Source organism: Vollenhovia emeryi, unplaced genomic scaffold, assembly GCF_000949405.1.
Source record: "Vollenhovia emeryi isolate VEMERY1.0 unplaced genomic scaffold, V.emery_V1.0 DF939137.1, whole genome shotgun sequence".
Taxonomy (NCBI): domain Eukaryota; kingdom Metazoa; phylum Arthropoda; class Insecta; order Hymenoptera; family Formicidae; genus Vollenhovia; species Vollenhovia emeryi.
The window spans coordinates 1,667,484-1,685,471 of NW_011967229.1; the positions used below are offsets into that span (position 1 = coordinate 1,667,484).

General features: G+C 45.5%; 1 protein-coding gene across 1 annotated transcript in view; it reads right to left on the reverse strand.

Moving 5' to 3' along the window:
• Positions 1–17,657, reverse strand: part of LOC105567471 (whirlin) — an 87,794-nt gene extending 70,137 nt beyond the window's left edge. Inside the window, exon 1 of the mRNA XM_012022367.1 lies at positions 17,530–17,657. The gene's annotated coding sequence lies outside the window, so the exon portion shown is untranslated. The remainder of the gene's footprint in view (positions 1–17,529) is intronic.
• Between the last annotated feature and the right edge of the window lie 331 nt (positions 17,658–17,988).

A 17,988-nucleotide genomic window follows, 5' to 3' on the forward strand; every position in this document is an offset into this window, starting at 1 on the left:
CACCGACTTAAGTTTTACGACAGAATCGTAAACGGTTACGACAATCTTTCTGCTGAGGCTCTTAAAGCGTTTAGGGATCGTTCTCTGCCATCAGCCTAAAAACCGAATCAGACTAGCAATTCTTGACTCGGATTGAATTGGAATTGGCGATTGACGATTGTCCTTTAGCCAATGAGAGCAAAGCAGCCAGCGATTTAATCGGCTCTCATTGGCTAGAAGACAATCGTCAATCGCCAATCCCAATCCAATCCGAGTCAGCAATTGCCAGTCTGATTCGGCCTTAACATAAGTTCCGGAGATCAAGTCGTTCTCCACAAAGGCGAGGAGGTCGACGAGAGTGTCGCGGTAGGTTGACACTTGATACCGCGTGATATCCCTTAATATCGTCGTCACTCCGCGCTGACAATCGAGACAGTTTCGTCTATTGCGAGGCAACCTGAGCCAACCTTGACATTGAGAAAGGCTTGTTTGCCGCCGGCGGGGCGACGAGGGGGCGGAAGGGGGAGTTGAAAGTCGCCCCCAGCGGACGCTCTTGCGAGGATCGCGCTAGAGGTACCGGCGGAGGAGGCGGCGAAGGGGAGGGTGGGCCGGTGAGGGCTGGTATCGTGTGTTCCGTCATGTACGAGGGTGGGCCGATCAATACTGCGGCTGAACACCTGAAGCCGGCTTCATTCAGTCGGCACCTCCGTTTCGTTCCCCCCTCGTCCCCACCGCGCCGTGACCGCTGTAACTTTGCTACTATACTTGGCGGTTATAGTACACGTACGTGCCTCTCGCAAGGGCCGCGATTAGAGGCCGCGGTGGAGCAATACGATAGCGGAGCTTACGTTAAGCTCACGAAGGTGGACTCGCCTTTTTTTTTACTGTCGAAAGAGAGAAAGAGTCTTTCTGAGATTTATTACACACCCCCGCCTACAGGAAGAATTCTGTGTGGGAGGATATTTATGCTTTGAGATTTAAAAGAAATCAATATTATGAAGCTAAGTAGTAAACTGGAAGCTTACGCGCGCCAACTAGCATTCCGACGAGAACCAACGAGAACAACGAGATAAAAGGGAGGGTAGAAAGGAAATAAAAAGGAAATAAACCTTTAATCAGCGTGAAATTTAAATCGAGTCTGTGTGGCTCGCACGTTAGGAGGGGAATTCATCAAGATAAGAGACGTACGTGCCAATTTGCCGAGACAAATGTAAAGATAAAACGTACCGCGACCATTTCCCCGAGATAAATCAGGCCCGCTAAACGGAATTGCGTGTCGAGTTAAGACGCGTGTTAAATTGGACCGCTGCTCTCGGCGCGGAAGGCCACGCGCGGTACAACTTAAACGTTACGCGCGAGACGCGCGTGTTTAGAATTCGGATGGCGTGTACGTGAAATGAATTTATCGAGGCATTTGTCCCGCCGCGTCGCGCCGGCTGGGTAATTTCGGGCGGCGGTGGACGATATAACTAAAAGTGTCCCTCCCCGCGACAAAAGGTGAAAGGTGGCGCGATACATTTTGCGCGTCGTCCCATTTCCTTTTAAAGTTGCGCGGCCAGGCGCGCGCGTGCGTGCGGGCGATATAAAAGGGGTAATTTTTCACCGTGTACCCCGTTCCCGCGGCCAGTATACGATATCTATCGATTACACGGGGGACGCGGCGCGTGCGACGCGAAAAAGACATTCGACGACGACGGTCGTCCCGTCGCGTCGATAAATCGTGAAAATTTACATTTCGCCGACCGGCCCGGCCGCGAATAACGTGGGGGGGGGGGGGAGGCGTTTATAACGTTCCGCAAAAGAGAGTGTCCTGCGGCCGCGTCGCGTTTCATGCAAATCGGGACGTATCCGTCGGGCGCGCCCAAAGAAATGTAAATTTCATCATCAAAATGAAGTTTTATATATATCTGGCGCGTAGTAGAATAAAATTGTCCCACTTGACACGGGAGGGTAGAGTGTCGTATATCCATCCCCTTTGTCTCTCCCTCTCTTTCTTTTAATTGTACAGAATATAAATGTAACACCTTAATGTTTAATGTGGCACTTAAATACCGTACGTCCACCCCTTTGTCCCTCCCTCCCTTTCTTTTAATTGTACAGGATGTAAAGTAAATTGAGTATTAAGGAAAATCTTACAATATTAAAAATATTATTTGAACGGAGAAATTAACTTTCCAAGTGACATCGCGAGCGGTTTTTAGACCGGGAAGCTCTTCTAACCCTTTTAAGCACGGCGTGACGTATATGTCACATCTCCCGAAATTACAGAAAATCAACGCTTCTTTTACTTAGTATCCAGAAGGATTTTAATTTGCTAATTTTAAATCTCAATTTAAAATTCTAAAATTATCGACGCCCAATTTAAAATGGCGTCTGAAAATCTGCATTTGCACTTCGTAATCCTGCCATCGTAATCAGCGACCACAAGAAAGCCCTTAAGTATTAAGTTTCAGAAAAATCGGCCGAGAGGAAAAGTGCACTCTTCGAAGCGAGGGGTAAACCGCTGAGGGCAAAGTGGTGTACAGAGTTGCCGCGTTACTGCAGATATTTTGGGCATTAGGCCTTGCTGGGGCATTATAAAGATAAAATAAGATAAAACAAGATAAATAAGATAAAATAAGATAATAAGATAAACACAGTACGGGGAAGGGGGGTATTGAATGCTAAATGTAGCATCTAAATATGCTAAAATGTAGCATTTTTTAATATAATCACAAATCGCTTATCGATTTGAATATGTAAATTTGCTGACGATAATAACTCGACCCGTAAGAAACCTGCTTTATGTCCGAAATAAACCGGCGCGCAGGACAAATGTGGAAAGAAACGGAACATGAATTCACACTTTAATAAATTAAATAACTAGCCAGTTGGGTTGGCTATAAGTTTCCCGTCTCAATTTTGAATCATTACTGGTGGCAATAAGCAAACTCTCCTTTCGTTTAATAAATTACAAGTATATGCTATCTATTATACATCCTGCCTTAGACTCGCATTGGCTATTCTTGTGTGTTGTTCAGTTTTAACGAGAGTCCTAGTTTAACTCTATTGTTTAATGAGATAAAGTGATGCCCACTGGGCATTAGTGGGCATTGGTGCACAAGATTTTGGTCAGCGGTTTCGCTGACTCGCTTCGAGGGGTTGATACATGGCGACGTACGGCCCAATCGACGCTGAATTTCGCGAAGAATAGAGCGAATACGTGTCCGTTGTCCGCCAAGCCTCGCGCACCATATCCGCGCTGTTATTCCGGCGGCTTGTTAAACGTTCACGGTCCACGAGGATTTATTTATCGCGCCGCATTGTAACGGCGAAAAAGCGCGCAGCGCGCGCGCACGGCGAACGGGATGTGAATTGCGGCGCGCCGCGTCGGATGCCCCCGCGCGGCTCCGGAATCTCGAATTCGCGCTCGCTCCCGTGTAATTGCGTTACATTCCCGTCACGTCACAATTGCCCGACGTTGTGATTGCAGCTAATCCTTTCACGGAGCGCGCGCTATTTTCAGCTTTTCAGAACCGACCGGGCGAAATAAGGACGTTGATTCCCAGATGATATTCCGAAGGAGTGCGATAGCAGAATTTTCCCTCTCGCTCTCCTTTATCGAAGGAAGATCGAATAGAAAAAGACTGCGGCGGCGGTTCCGTATGCCCGTTAGCTCCTTCCATTCAAGTCCCAGCTATTTAACCATGAAATTCTGCGGCGCGACCTTTTTTTATCTTTGGCACTATTTTTATTACCTCTTGCGCGTGAGACCAAAATCATTAAATCTATCTCACGTGCTTTTCATATAAATGTTGTAAATTAATGTCCGATAATTTCCATCACTTGAATATATGATTTCTATTTATGGGTTCCGCTATCGCGATGTTTGTCATTTATTATTTCGGACTGTTTCAAATAACATGGAATCACTTTGTCCGTCTATGCATTTCATCCAGTCTGTATTCTTAGAATACATTCCGAATCGTTTCATATTTAAGTAGCTCGAATAAGTCTGCGATTTTCTGGGTATATGACTCGCGGATTCAGCATCTTTCTCCCGAGAAAAAAAAATCTGTTGCCGTATCTATCGAGAGTAGAAGCGCGTCGAATTTCGGCCGACAGTTTGCAACTACCTCGTTCGGGTTAATTAACAATTTTTTATCCGCACTCCGCCACGTCACGTCGAGCACAGCCGCCCTCGGCTCTATTGACCGTATATACCGGTTGTTCTAAAAATAATCCCGGTTCATAGGCACCGTCTCCGATAAAGGAGCCGATCGGATACAGTTAGGTACGCGCGTTAAGGCGCGCAGCCTTAATTGTGCACCGTGGAATACGGAATTAATCGCGGACGAGCCTGGAAAATGCGCGATGAAGGCGGTCCGAAGGAATCGAATAAAGTATTCTGGACGTGTCTTTTAAAATACGTAAAAGATCGTAGAGCTTAACGCAGTATAGGCTAACTAAATTTTGGAGACTCGAGACAGTCCCGAAACGGCGGGAAATTAATTAAGAATTAAAACAGGGAACTTGTATTCAACTCAACTGGCATATTCCTTTATTTAGCAAATACTGTATTGTAAATATAATAAAGGTTTGTCAGTTGACTACAAGCTCCCCGTTTCAATTCTTAATCATCACTGGTGACTATAAGTAACTTCTCCCTTCGCAAATTAATTAAGATTAAGCGAATTTTGATCAATTTTCTCGAGATATTCGCGGATTATATGACGCTTCGAGTTCAATTAAGTTTCACTGAATCTCCAGTCCGGATCGAAAAGCGACTGAGAAAGAAGCATTCGTCCCACGACTCCAGTCGAGATATCTCTGTATACATTTTTATACAAATTTGATGAAAATTTGCGCAATTAATCCTAACTTGAACGACTATATAACTCAGAAACAATCAAGGACAATTTCAACTTATGCTTGCGACAAGTAATCTTTCTACAAACGAAAATGTCTGTGCGCTTTAAGCGGGCGAGGGCAGCAGGTCGCGTCTCGCGGAAGCCGAATTGCCAGGCGAAATTTCAATCGAACGCGAGGATATCTAATCCGACTGTCGACTCGTCCGGGGCTGCAGTCGACGTAGAGAGCGCATTCTTCCCGCAAGTGTTCCCCCGATATTAAACGTAACGCTTCGAGCGCGCGCGCGTCTGGAAGGGGTAATTCCGGACGTCGTTCGGCGGATATTGCATTCGACGAGGGGGAGGAGGACGGGGGTGGTAGGTGACGGCGGGTCCCGTATGTCCCGACGTGCGGTACGACATGAATTTTCCGCGGAAATTTCCGCGGTAACCGAGGCAGTGCGGCGCGATAGCGCGTGTGCGTGCCTCGGGCGGAGCGTCCGGACATAGTAAAACTAGTATGCTCATTCTGTCATTTGTTTCGCGTCGATCCTTTCTGCGCATCCGCCATTTTTTTGGTGGAGCCAATGAGACGGATGTTGTATATGTGGTAGTGTGAAATCGGTGTGACAGGATTTTATACCGAAAACATGGCGGAACGCCACGCGATCGAAACCGAAAAGGTCTGCGCATCCGCCATTTTTTGGTGGAGCCAATGAAACGGATGTTGTATATGTGGTAGTGTGAAATCGGTGTGACAGGATTTTATACCGAAAACATGGCGGAATGCCACGTGATCGAAACCGAAAGGATCAAAGGACTGACAGAGAGTGGGCATAGTAGTTGTACTATCGTGTCGACTAAACATTCCAAATATAGTTATACTATGGTCCGGGCGTCCGGATGCTTGGCGTGCACCTGAGTCGCGTCGCACGTATGTGCTTTCAGTGTTGCCGGTGACGGTACAATTGTATCTGTTTCAGTACAATCGATAGCTGATGGTACGCTAGTACATTTTAATGACTTTGTGGCACTATCTAAAGTTTTCATGCACAAAGAAAGAAAATGTACAATTCATATTTCAAGACCGACAGTACATTTGTCGTACGACCTTTTTAAGCACGATGTCAGTGCATATCTGATAGCGAATTCGATTGCTTGCACTAGCGCGCACTGAGCACACACTTGTAAGGCTTGTTTATAGTTATTTCTTATATTTAACTTTGTCTTAAATACACGTCGAAAGAGTATTCAGCCGAAATATAATCCGTATGGATGCTATACAGATCACTTTACTGGCTGAGAAATATTTCAATGGATATTCAAGACGATCCCTAAATATAAGAATTGACTGTAAACGAGCTTTGGTGTGCACTCAGTGCGCACTAGTGCAAGCAACTGAATTCGCCATGAGTCCTCCGAACTTGAAAGTATTGCAAGCGTGTAAGTTTGAAGAAAAGATGTTGCGAGTAAAAAATGAGCAAGTTTTTCGTCAAAAAGCTAGTGGTGAGATCTTAAATCTGTGGCGATCGTGGCGCAGAGAGTTGCGCGCTGCTCTTGCGATCTAAAAACCCGAGTTCAAATCCACCCAAGCCTCGTCGGTTTTTAGTTGGATCACCTCTCAGAAGGAAGTGGCAGCCCCCCCTCCCCCCAAGAGAGACAGAGAGAGAGAGAGAGTATCTTGTCACAAACGTCCCTCTGTAGAGCCGTTTCAGAGTCGATTAAACTGTAGGTCCCGTATATCTGACGCACAGATATATGTCAAGAGAGGTCACGATGCTCAAAAATCGAAACTTCTACGATTTGTGAACTTTCTAGCTTTCTGCCGAAAATGTCAATGATGGAGACTTTGATATGTAGTTTTTCGAAACCACCTACACTGGCCAATGTTTTTATTTAGAAAACTAACGACGTTTCGATCCCGGATTTGGGGACTCATATCATTGGTTTTACATTACTGGCGATAATAAGTCTATTTGTGAGATGGAAACTTTGTCTACCTTGATGGTAAACCATGAAAGCGTACCCAGTGAGAAATACTTACGATCGATGTCGAGGCGATGTTGAATCGGCGCATCGGCGCAGTCAATTCGACGCCGGATTGGCATTGTTTCGATATCGATCGACGAATCATTTCTCACTGGGTATACTCCTTGTCCTTCTGAGATCATTATAATTTTTATATTTTTAACTAGTGGACTTCATAATACACAGCATTACAAATCGTTTATATGGTTGGACTGACAGGTTATCAGTTTGTATACACGGAGAGATTTTTTTTTAATTTACCCTGAAAATCATGCAATCGTGGGACATGGCATTTTTGAAGAACTTTATGAGAGTTTTTCGAAATTTTACCATACATTTTACTAGTAATCATAAAGTTCTCCAAAATGCCAAATCGTCCCACGATTACATTAATTTTCAGGATAATTCTCTCCGTGTAGAGTCTTTCGGGGAGAGAATGGCGAACTCGATCGTGTGACAAGGAGTCTCTGACGTCTACAACCAGTCGGAGCGTAGGGAGTCGTATTTTAAAATATAAAATAAATTGAAGATTAAAATGTAAGATCAAGCAATAGAAAATCCTTAATTTCCTTAGTTTGGATATATAAAATATTAAATTTATGTTGATGTAGTGCGTTGGTGGTACAAAAGACACTAGTCCGGTATCATTTGTAGTACAACTACCTGAAGTTAGATTTTCTGGCAACGCTGGCAACACTCCTGCCTGTGCATAATACCGCGAGTGCACCGTCACAGGTCGGGCGCGCCTTCGCTCCTCCGTCTCTCTCTCTCTCTCTCTCTCGCTACCCCTCGCCACCCCGGCGTGAAATATTGCAGCTGCAGACGCTGCTGCGCCGCAACAGGAGACGACACTTTGACCGATATCCCTGTCAATTGTTCCTGTCTTTGTCCTCGTCTGACGTCAATTGTATAATAATTACAAATCGAGTCTTTGTATAATGACAAATTAAAAATTCTGACTGTGTAACTTTGTGCGGACATGTCGAACTTTAAGAGTCTGTTTCTTTCTCCTCGGGCGTTTGATAAAAATTGGAATTGTGTTCTTTCCAAGGGGTAACCGCTGACTAAAATCTTGTACACCAATGCCCACTAATACCCAGTGGGGCATTACTTTATCTTATTCTCTTATTTTACCCTATTTGTCTTGTTTTATCTTATTTTATCTTTATAATACCCCAACAAGGCCCAATGCCCAAACTAATGTCTAGTAATGCCTAGTAATGCCCAGTAATGCCGCAAATCTGTACACCACAATGCCCTCAGCGGTTTCCCCCTCGCGTTCTTTACAAGTTTGGGCTCCCGATGTCAGGCACCCTTTCACAAATGCGTTATTATTTATTATTATTAATTTTTTTATCAACCGATCAGTTTAGTGGTTAATAAAAATATTGTTTCATCGATCACTAAAAATAAGAATGTTACGCTTTGGCGCAAAAGAGATCTCCTTGTTTTCACATTTCTCGTGTAAAGGCTAGTGAAGATGTCAATTTTCAGGCCGGGGCATTTTGCAGACAACCCAAATTGATTTGTATAAAATTAATAGCGTGCACCGCAGATGACAAACGTTGTTGAGGTGAAACCTGCCCCCTTTCGTCAAGCGGAGCTTCAAGTTTCTCCATGTTAAATTCCCGAGGCAGTCGCGACCCGCTAACTCGATCGACCAATATTATTCTGAGGCGCAGCTCGCGATTAAGGCGGGGAATTGAATAGCGCGTCGGGGGATGTGCAATCGGGACAGAGTTCACAGATCACCCGAGCGAGACATGTGGATCGACTTGATGTGTGCAAATTGTGCGGCGGGTTATGCGCGGCCGATGGCCAGCACAATATACACGTCGCCTATAAATACACCAGGTCGTCCTATCGAACCCGCTCGCCCTGGCATTGCCGCGATTGTTGCGAGGCACACGAGGCGACACGAGCGAACCCGGCAACCGCGTTTCGTGCAATTGCCACGTGCACGTGCGTGCTGGCACAGTCACGAACGCCGATCCGCCAAGGGCACCGCTCGAGGGATGATTTGCGGGATTTCTCGGGCGTCCCTCTCGCGCGAGAAACCACCCCTGCATTCGTTCCCGCGTTTGAGTTTCCACATGTTTTTTTTTCTTTTTGAAGGTCTCGTGAAAATTGGGTAACGTTTGGGGCGAAATTCCACCGCGTGTATTATATTCGGTGGAAACAAACTTCGATTTCCACGCCCCGGCTGGCTCGCCGAGATTCGGCGGCGCTCCAGTAACGAGCTCGATGAGGTGTGAAACGCGAATTGGTCACGAACCGAGATCGGTATCTGACGCGGGCAAAGGGGAGCACCTGCTTCGCGGAAATAAATGGCTGTCGTGTGGCGGCTTATGAATATGTTTCGATACGCCTCGCCGTTTTTCGCCATTCCGTTAATCGAATTTGCTCCCGCGTTGCCGCTATCGCGACAGGCGGATCTACGGAGCAGATATACCGAATTCTTCGGGGCCGGAGGAAATTAACGTGAAACGTAAACGGCGCGGAAGGTTGTTCATGAACCAGATATAAATTGAATAAAACTGTTTTCCTTACGCTCTACTAATTATTAAATACAGCGCGTTATTGAGAGACAAAAGGAGCAGATGTGAAAAATGGACGGGTTTGATGTTAATGAGATAATTTATCAATAACGAAATTTGTAACAAGATTATTAACGGCAGATAAGTAACGTACACCCGGGAGGAAGATTTATTTAGGTTAAACGAATGAGATACGTTGAAATCATGTTTCTTTGAATATACTAAACTTTTGTTTACTGCTGCTAAAACATTTGCTAGATTTGAAATAATAGATATAAACTCTCTTAGAGATTCCAGTCTCAGTTAAGTAAAATTTCGGTTAAGGTAAAGAAATCATTTCTGTGAAATTAAATAAAGGTCCAGTAAGGTCAAAATTCAAAGAAAATTTGTTTCATGTCACAGAAACCTTTTTCTGTATGTATATGATGGAAGAATTTAAGTAAAACGGAGTATACGGTTGCAAACTGGATAAACAATAAATATTCGTATCTCATTATTGAACGACCATTTCTCTTAAGAAGCTCAATAAATTTCGACTGGACGAAATTTGCTCGGTTTGAAGATTTCGGCTGTTAGTGCGGCGGCCATTAATTTCGGCTATCTAGAATGGAGATCGTGGAAAACAAATTTGAGCCCGCGAGGCTGCGAAATTGTCGGACAAGCAATAATAATTTCCCGCGCGGCAGCGTTTTAACTAAACGCAATCTTCCCCATTAGCATGGCAATCGTTAACTTTTCCAATTTCGCGTCACGCCAGCCGTAAAAAGCGACGCTCACGTAGGTTACTCGGGGAAAACAGTCAGCGTCTTTCCACGCGAGCCCTTACATCACTTCGTCCCTCTCTCCGTTTTTCTCCCCAGTTCTCGCGTCGCGAATTGCTACTGCAGCATTGCGTGGTAGCGCACGTCGCAATGTTGAATATTCACGAAACGTGTGTCCGCAACGCTAAGTAAATTCCCTCCCTCGCCTCCCTCCCTCCCTCCCTGAATCGCACTTTGCTCGAAGGCGTCTGACGTAATTTATTTCGAACGCCATATCGCGATCGCGATCGCGTATTTATCATAGAGCTCGCAGCATTTAAACACTCGCGTACGCGTACGCGCGTATTAATCATCGAATTCTTTTCAAGGGTGAAGCTGCGCCGGCGGCTCGACGGCCATCCAATTAACCGTGCGCGAGAGCGCGAATCCTTTGAATGAACCATAGTACAACTGGTAGGTCCACTCCGTCATTTGTTTCATTTGCGTCGATCCCTTCTACGCATCCGACATTGTTCTGGGCGGGCCAATGAGAGAAAAGGTTGTATGTGTGGTAGTGTGGCTTTGATCCGCACGTATACACACGCGTTTCGCTGGATTTTGCATGGCGGAATACCTTTACGAAAAAATGCAGTAAAAACTGATCACTAACTGATGGATAGCTGATCATTGTATTGATCAGCAAGTGATATTGCCAGTTACTGATACAAAAACTGGTAATTTGTTCAGTTTTATATTCATCAGTAATTGATGAAACTTCCAGTTCTAGTTGAGTCACCAGTTGTGGCTGATCAGTTATCCAGTCAGTTAGTTGTCAGTTCAGTTCCCTTTCACCGGTTCTGTTAAATACTTTTTATAACAATGTAATATATATTACACAAGTATTTTATTACTATTGTTGTTTGTGTAACAGTAATGTAAAACTATTACAATTGATTATTGACTGTCACAAACTTATTAATTAAGTAAAAGAACTGATTAGCAGCATCAGTAGCCAATGATATTGAATCAGTAACTTGTAGCGTTATCAGTGACTGATTACAAGAGTCAGTTATTGGTAATGTTCCCCAGTTGATGTCCAGTTTTAATAATCAGTTTCTACGTCTCTCTGAAAAACTAGTTACACAGTGATAGTGAAATACAGATCAATACTTAGTTACTGATCAGCACTTAGTTACTAATGATAGCAATCATTGTCTAACCAGTTTTTCAAAGTGATGTAGAAACTGATCGTTAAAACTGATCGTTAAAACTGGACGTTAACTGAGAAACATTACCAGTAGCTGACTCTCGTAATGAGTCACCGATACAACGCCACAAGTTACGGATTCAACATTATCAATTACCGATGCTGCTAATCAGTTCTTTTGCTTAAGGGTACCACGTGATCGGGACCGTAAAGATCAAAGAGGCCGACAGAGAGTGGGCCTACTGGTTATACGATGAATGAAATGACGATGTTTCCGGTGAGCGTATACGGGAATCCGCCGGCGCCCGCGCGGCGCACGCGGACGGAAATCGGCCGAAATCGCCGGCGCAGTCCGCGAAGCCGATACATTCGATAATCGCGAATATACCTATAAACTCCCGGCGAATCCATCTATTAATAATACGGGGAGAGACATTTATAAGCGGCGCGATCAATGATGGCGTCGTCCACAATGACTTATTTTTGCGTCACGCGCTGTCGACCCTTCGCTCTCGGGTCCACGAAGGATGACGAAGGGGTTCTTTCAGGAAGCCGGATAAAAATGGCGCGGCAACGTTGGCATTGACATGGAAGACAAGAAAAATTTCGACAGCTCGTGTAAACTTCAGAGAGGACACGTTTGCGCGAATGTAGACTAATCTTCGTGGTTTAAGGCAGTTGTTTCGCGACAGTAATGCTCAAAAGTTTCTTCCAGACAGGAACGAGCACTCAATTAGTATCTCAATGATATATCTCGATATTGTTCTAAAGAATACACTTACGATTAATACGTAATGTAAAATAGTTCCGAAAGATTATAGTTTGAGGCGCTGTTACCACATCGCTTACACTACACTCATGTCTACTACATAATTCTTCCCATTTTTCAGTTTTAACTGTTTATATTGTTGAAACGGAACGGTCAATAATTTTGAGTTTTTTTTCAATTATTCCTTCTATTTTACTTTGTAACACATATTTGTTTCTCATACAAATCTCACTCACCGTTAAGCTTAAAAAAAGAAGTGCCGTCATTTGGGTTTGCAAACGCAAATGTTAATATTTTGACACATAATAATGTATGTAAATAATATTTCACGTTATTTAATTTGTCTTATTTTGCACGTGTTAACGTAAAGAACAAACTGTAAAAAGTTGAAATAATTCTCACATAAATGATTTTACGAAATAACTACCTTAATCTTTGAACGTATAATTACTTTTCTTGCAGCTGAAATGCGACTTTGATGTAAAACAACATTGTTGTTTAAAGACCTTCAACGTTTCCGGTACCGTCGAAAAGAAATTTGGTTTAATTATACTCAATTATGACTGGTTACTCAATATACAGCTTGCAGAAATGGTATATAATGGATTTATATTGCTTTCCGTGTGCAAAGTTTAAAAACAGTCCTGAAAACTTGGCCCAAATCTCCGAATCTCTTTGAGAATTATAGACAATTTAAAAATGCATTCGTTATTTATATTAACTGTTTAAATATTCCTGATGTTTACATGGCAAATTTGCATAATTTATTTGTGCGTATTTATTTCACATCTAGCTTTCGCTTGATATATTTACAAAATATTATTTTGTTTGTAGTTTTATGCAAATAGTCTTAACCTATTGTATATTTCAAAGTACTTATTATTTCTATGAAACACATAACAGAGTGTGTAAAAGTGAAAAATAAATATGAAATATAATACGCTTCGATATTTCTTATCCATTACGTTTTACACAATGAAACCGCAAGAGACAGTTTAAAATCATTGTGTCGAAAATCACTTCTATAATTTCCTTTAGAAAATTTAGAAAACGTTTTCCAAAATTTCATTCTTTTACCACTAAATTTTTCTAATCTACGCGACAGTTTACCCGAGTGTGGGAAAAGTTTGTTTTTTCAAATTATTGGAAATATACCCGGAACGACCGATGGTATTTCATTGCAGAGGCGAGCCTCGGGCGCGGGAGGAGGAGCGCGGGGTATTGAATCCAATTTCCCGTGACGGTTAGCGTGACTGTCACGCGTGTATTCAGAATTTACTGTGCGATCGAACGGGACAGGGTCGGAACTGTCCAAGTTACATTTATAGCGTTTACGCGCGTGCCACGTGCGCCGTGTAAACCCGACAAGTTCGGCCGAGCGGGCGCGTACTCGTGCGCCCTTTAATACATTCCGCGCGCGAGAGCGAAACCGAATAAAATGAGGAGAAAAACGAGGGGCGTCGAGTTTGTTGCACTTGTGGCGCATATGAGATGTGAATAAAACGTGGAGAACGTATGTCTCTTAAATTATTGATGAGTGAGGCCTCTCGTGCTTTCAGGGGAGTCTCCGAATTTACAGTCTGGCACGCCGCTACTCACAGAATTACATTCTTCACCGGCAATTTGTACGAGCACTTCATCATACACGTGGCACGAAGAGCCTCTCGATTATTTTAAATTAAAAGATACGTATTACATCTCGGGAGTCGATAGCTCGATTGATTAATTTTATTAAGACAGCTAACCCAATGGCGTTTAATTGAGAAAAATTCTTCTTAGAACCTTCTCACGTAGTCGGTTATATTTCCAATATAACATTTTTTGTTTGCGTTTCTTTACACCACAAAGAAGCATTGATCCTTGCTCTTAAAGTTCAGTTTCTCGTCGAGTAACCTCAGTCATCCAACACGTGTCACCCAACGTAATATCTTAATAATCAAATGTCAGACAAACAATCCGCTTTGTGAAATCCCTCGCGCTTTTAGAAGAGTTTCCGAGCAACTTCCAAAGTTAGTCTAGAATGAGGCTGCCTGCAGAATTACATTTTTCAGAAACGTCTGGAACTTGTGTGAACATTTCTCGTCGTACGCGTGATATACAATAGTTTATACAAGGAGTTTCTTTGTTATTTTGAATAAAAAATGAATATTACATCTCAGGAAGTTAATTCAGTAACTTATTAAAACAACGAGACATCCAATGTATGTGACGTCTAAGAAAAATTATCTCTATTAGAATCTCATCATTTAGATGGTACATTTCCGATACAAAACCTTTTGTTTCTATTTTACATACCGTAAAGAATTAACTGATTCCTGCACCTAAGGTTCAATCGCTCGTCGAATACTCGGAGAGCACTCAAGCGTGTTATCGGCGTAATACCTTAATAATCAGGTGTCAAACAAACGCGCGATCTATGAAATCCCTTGCGCTTTTAGGAGAGTTTCAGAGCAATTTCCGAAGTTACGGTCGAGCACGAAACTACCCAACAGAATTATATTTTTCATGAACATTGGAAACTCGTACGGACACTTTTTATCGCGAACGTGCTGCAACAAGAATTCTCTCCGTTATTTTAAATTCAAAAATGCACTTTACATCTCAGGAAATTAATTGAATAATTTGTGAAAGACAGCGAGCTACCCAATGTGCGTGACGTCTAATTAAGAAGAATTGCTCTTATTAAAATCTCGCCACGCAGCTCGTGTATTCCCGACGTAAGGTCCTTTCTTTATATTATAGACATACCATGAAAAAGTAATTAATTCTCGCTCCTCAATCTCTTATCGAATAATCGAAAAGCACTCCAGCGTGTCGGCCGCGTAATGCCTCAATAATCGAACGTCGGATGAACGATCCGTTTTGTAAGTACGTAGTTTACGGGCAGTTTGAACCATGTTCGCGGCGCACTCGAGCTCTCTTTTCCCCATCGAATGATCGGAAGTAGGCGCGTCGGGCAGACAGAACGACATTCCTTGAAAATTACGCGAGGCTGATCATGAAACGCCGCGAATCTCGGCAATCAAAGTTATTCGCTCCGAATGAAGACTCTCACAAGAGCGAAGACTACTTGCTAATTAACTGCGGGGCAAACTTTTCCCATCGATCCCCATAGCGTGCGACTAGCCGAGCAGAGAGGCTCTTTTCCCTTTAATCGCTCACGGAGGTCAAGCACTACTCTTGCACCGCGACGTTTTCGTTAATGGAAAGCTATTTTTGTCTTCGATGAGAAAGCTCGCCTCTAGCACGTGCGCTACCAAACGCTTCCGTCACCCCCGCAATTCGTTGGCGACGGCTCTACCTCTCTCCTCCTCCTCCTCCCTTTCCTCTCTCCTCGCCTCTTTCATCCCTCAGCGAGCCGCTTTCTCTCGCCTACGTTCACGTGGCACGTGCTCATGTGCTCGTGGAGAACGAGCGAGCGAGCGTCACGACGTCCCGGATAAGCGAGAGAAGGTGCCGTCGCGTGTCGGCCTCCGCATATACGTGCATACGCCGCGGCCGTCGTCGTTATTAGTTATTAACGCGACCGAGCGACCGCTTTTTTCCACGAGGGTGTGCTCACGCAGCACGTCACCACCGGGGATCGATCTTCGGCCACGAGGTCGAGGGCTGAAAAGTGTTACGAGAAAGAGAGAGAGAGAGGGGGGCGACAGGAAGGGGAAGAGATTGTGCACAGGCTCTACCTTCTTCTTCTTGGTCGAGGCCGAGCCGAGGAACCGCCCTTAACCCTATCAAATTTTTAACGGACCGCCGACTCGCGTCAGCGGCTTTCCCTAAGATCGACCGAACGGCAGGATCGATCGGCAGGAAGGACGATGAAGGGAACAATAGATGCTCCGTGTAAATAAGTAAAGAACGTCGGAAAAATATCCGAAAAAGTATGAAGACCGTCCGAATTTGTTGTACCGTCCTCGCGTGGGTGTGCGCTGGTGCGGCGCGCGTGTGTTTGTTTTAACTAGTTTCAGAGCTCGGGTTGTTACACGAGCTAGTATTACGTCTTCGGGGAGTAGGGTAATCTCGCCCCCTGGAATAGGTTATTAGTGGCGTCAGAGCTGACGCAATGTTTTTCAAGGCAAGCGCCGTCCGCCAACCTCGAATCTTGGCATTAGGATTGATAGGAGCTACGGCGACGATAAGCCGCGCGGTGTCACGTTGTTACGCGCGCGGGCTAATCGTAATTCCGTAATTATACGGGAGGGTTTATTTCTCAAAGGCGCAAAAACCAGGGGGGATTTCCTCGGGGATTCCCATCGCGCGCCTCGATCTTGTCGTGGAGAAACGGGACTCGTCTCGGCGCGCTGTATCAACCCGTCTCGGATCTACGCGGAGCCGAAGTCCGACTGTCTCGTAGTCCTGCGAGAGCAGCTGATCGCTCGGATAAGAATTATGGGTCCCCGTCGAAGAATATCGCGACACATTTGCCGTGCGCCGACTAGCTCTACGTTTCTAGGATCGGCGCGTCGCTATCCCAGCTTCTAGAGGCGGCTTATCGCCAATGACAATATTTTTCAAGGCAACACCTGATGCTACCCCAAGCCAATTATCGTGTATACTCGAGTTCTGTTATCGAACATCCCGGCGATAGGAGCATCAGAAGGGAAACCAATCTCAACGGTTTTTTCTTTAAGTCTCTTAACTTCGTCATTAAGAAAAAAAAATTCTTTCTCCCCGACCCTCGTCGACCTTCCTCCGGGTTGCTGCGCAAATATCGCGACGTCACGGTTACTTCAACGTCGCGACCACCCCCGGACGAGAGTCTCATATTTTTTCCAGGGTCAAAACTAATCTTATTCCGGTGAGCGGGGCGGCGGGGAGGGGGAGGGAAATAGAGGTGGTTCATATTAGAGAGGAGGGGGGAAATATATTTCAAGGCAACACCTGCTGCTCGCGACCCCGTCCTCGGCAACAAGCACGAAACCAACTGCGAACGTCGCGTTTCGCACATTTTTCGCGAAATCGGGACATGGTAATCGCGTTCCCCGGAAGAACGGGCGCCGCGACTGGCGCTCGATTTGCCGAGCATCCGCGACAAAGGCACAGAGAAGGAGATAGACAGGGAGTAGGGAGGGAGAGGGGGAGAGAGACCGAGCGAGACGGACAACGCGGGGTGCCATTTCGACGTCTGGTCGGCACGACAATCCCCGTAGTGCCGCGGACGCGTATCGCGAGTACGCAGTTCGCCAGCAGGCAGTTCGGGGTGGTTTCAAAGATGGCCAGTTCTTTGCGTGGTGCTCCTCCACCGCGACACGCACGGAAGCTCGAGGAGGGTAGAGACAAAGAGACAGGCGAGAGAGAGGCAGAGAGAAAGAGAGAGCGAGCGACAGAGAGAGAGAGAGAGAGAGAGAGAGACACACACAAACAGAGAGAAAGAGAAAGAGAGACAAAGAGAAGTGGGGGGAGGGGTGGAGACAGAGAGGGTGGACCGATCGAAGGGACTCACGTCTCTCATCTCGCGGCCGCGGCGACGTGCTCACGTGCGAGCGTCGTCGTTCCAGCGAGTCCGGCACCAACGACGACGATGATGACGGGTAATGGGCACGATAGTGCGACACGCAGTACAACACTCGTTGATGCTGCTGTTATTGCTGCTGTTGCTGCTGCTGCAGTCGCGCACGTCGGTCGATGCGCCAGGCGCATCGCCCCAGCAACCACGGCACGAAGCTCACGACTGGCTCGCTGCTCGCGAGCGAGCGCCAGCCGGGGGTTGGCTCGGAGTTGACCGGCTCGCCGAGGGGGTGAGGAAGGTGGCTGGGGGTGAGTCGGGGGTGAGACGGACCCGTCGCGACGCCTGCTGGCGTCCGCGGGAAGCCACCCCCGAGCAGGCGCGACGGGTCGACGGCGCTTGATTGGCGGCCGCCTCGCCGGCGACGGGGTCGCGAGGGGGTCGTGTTGTTTCGGT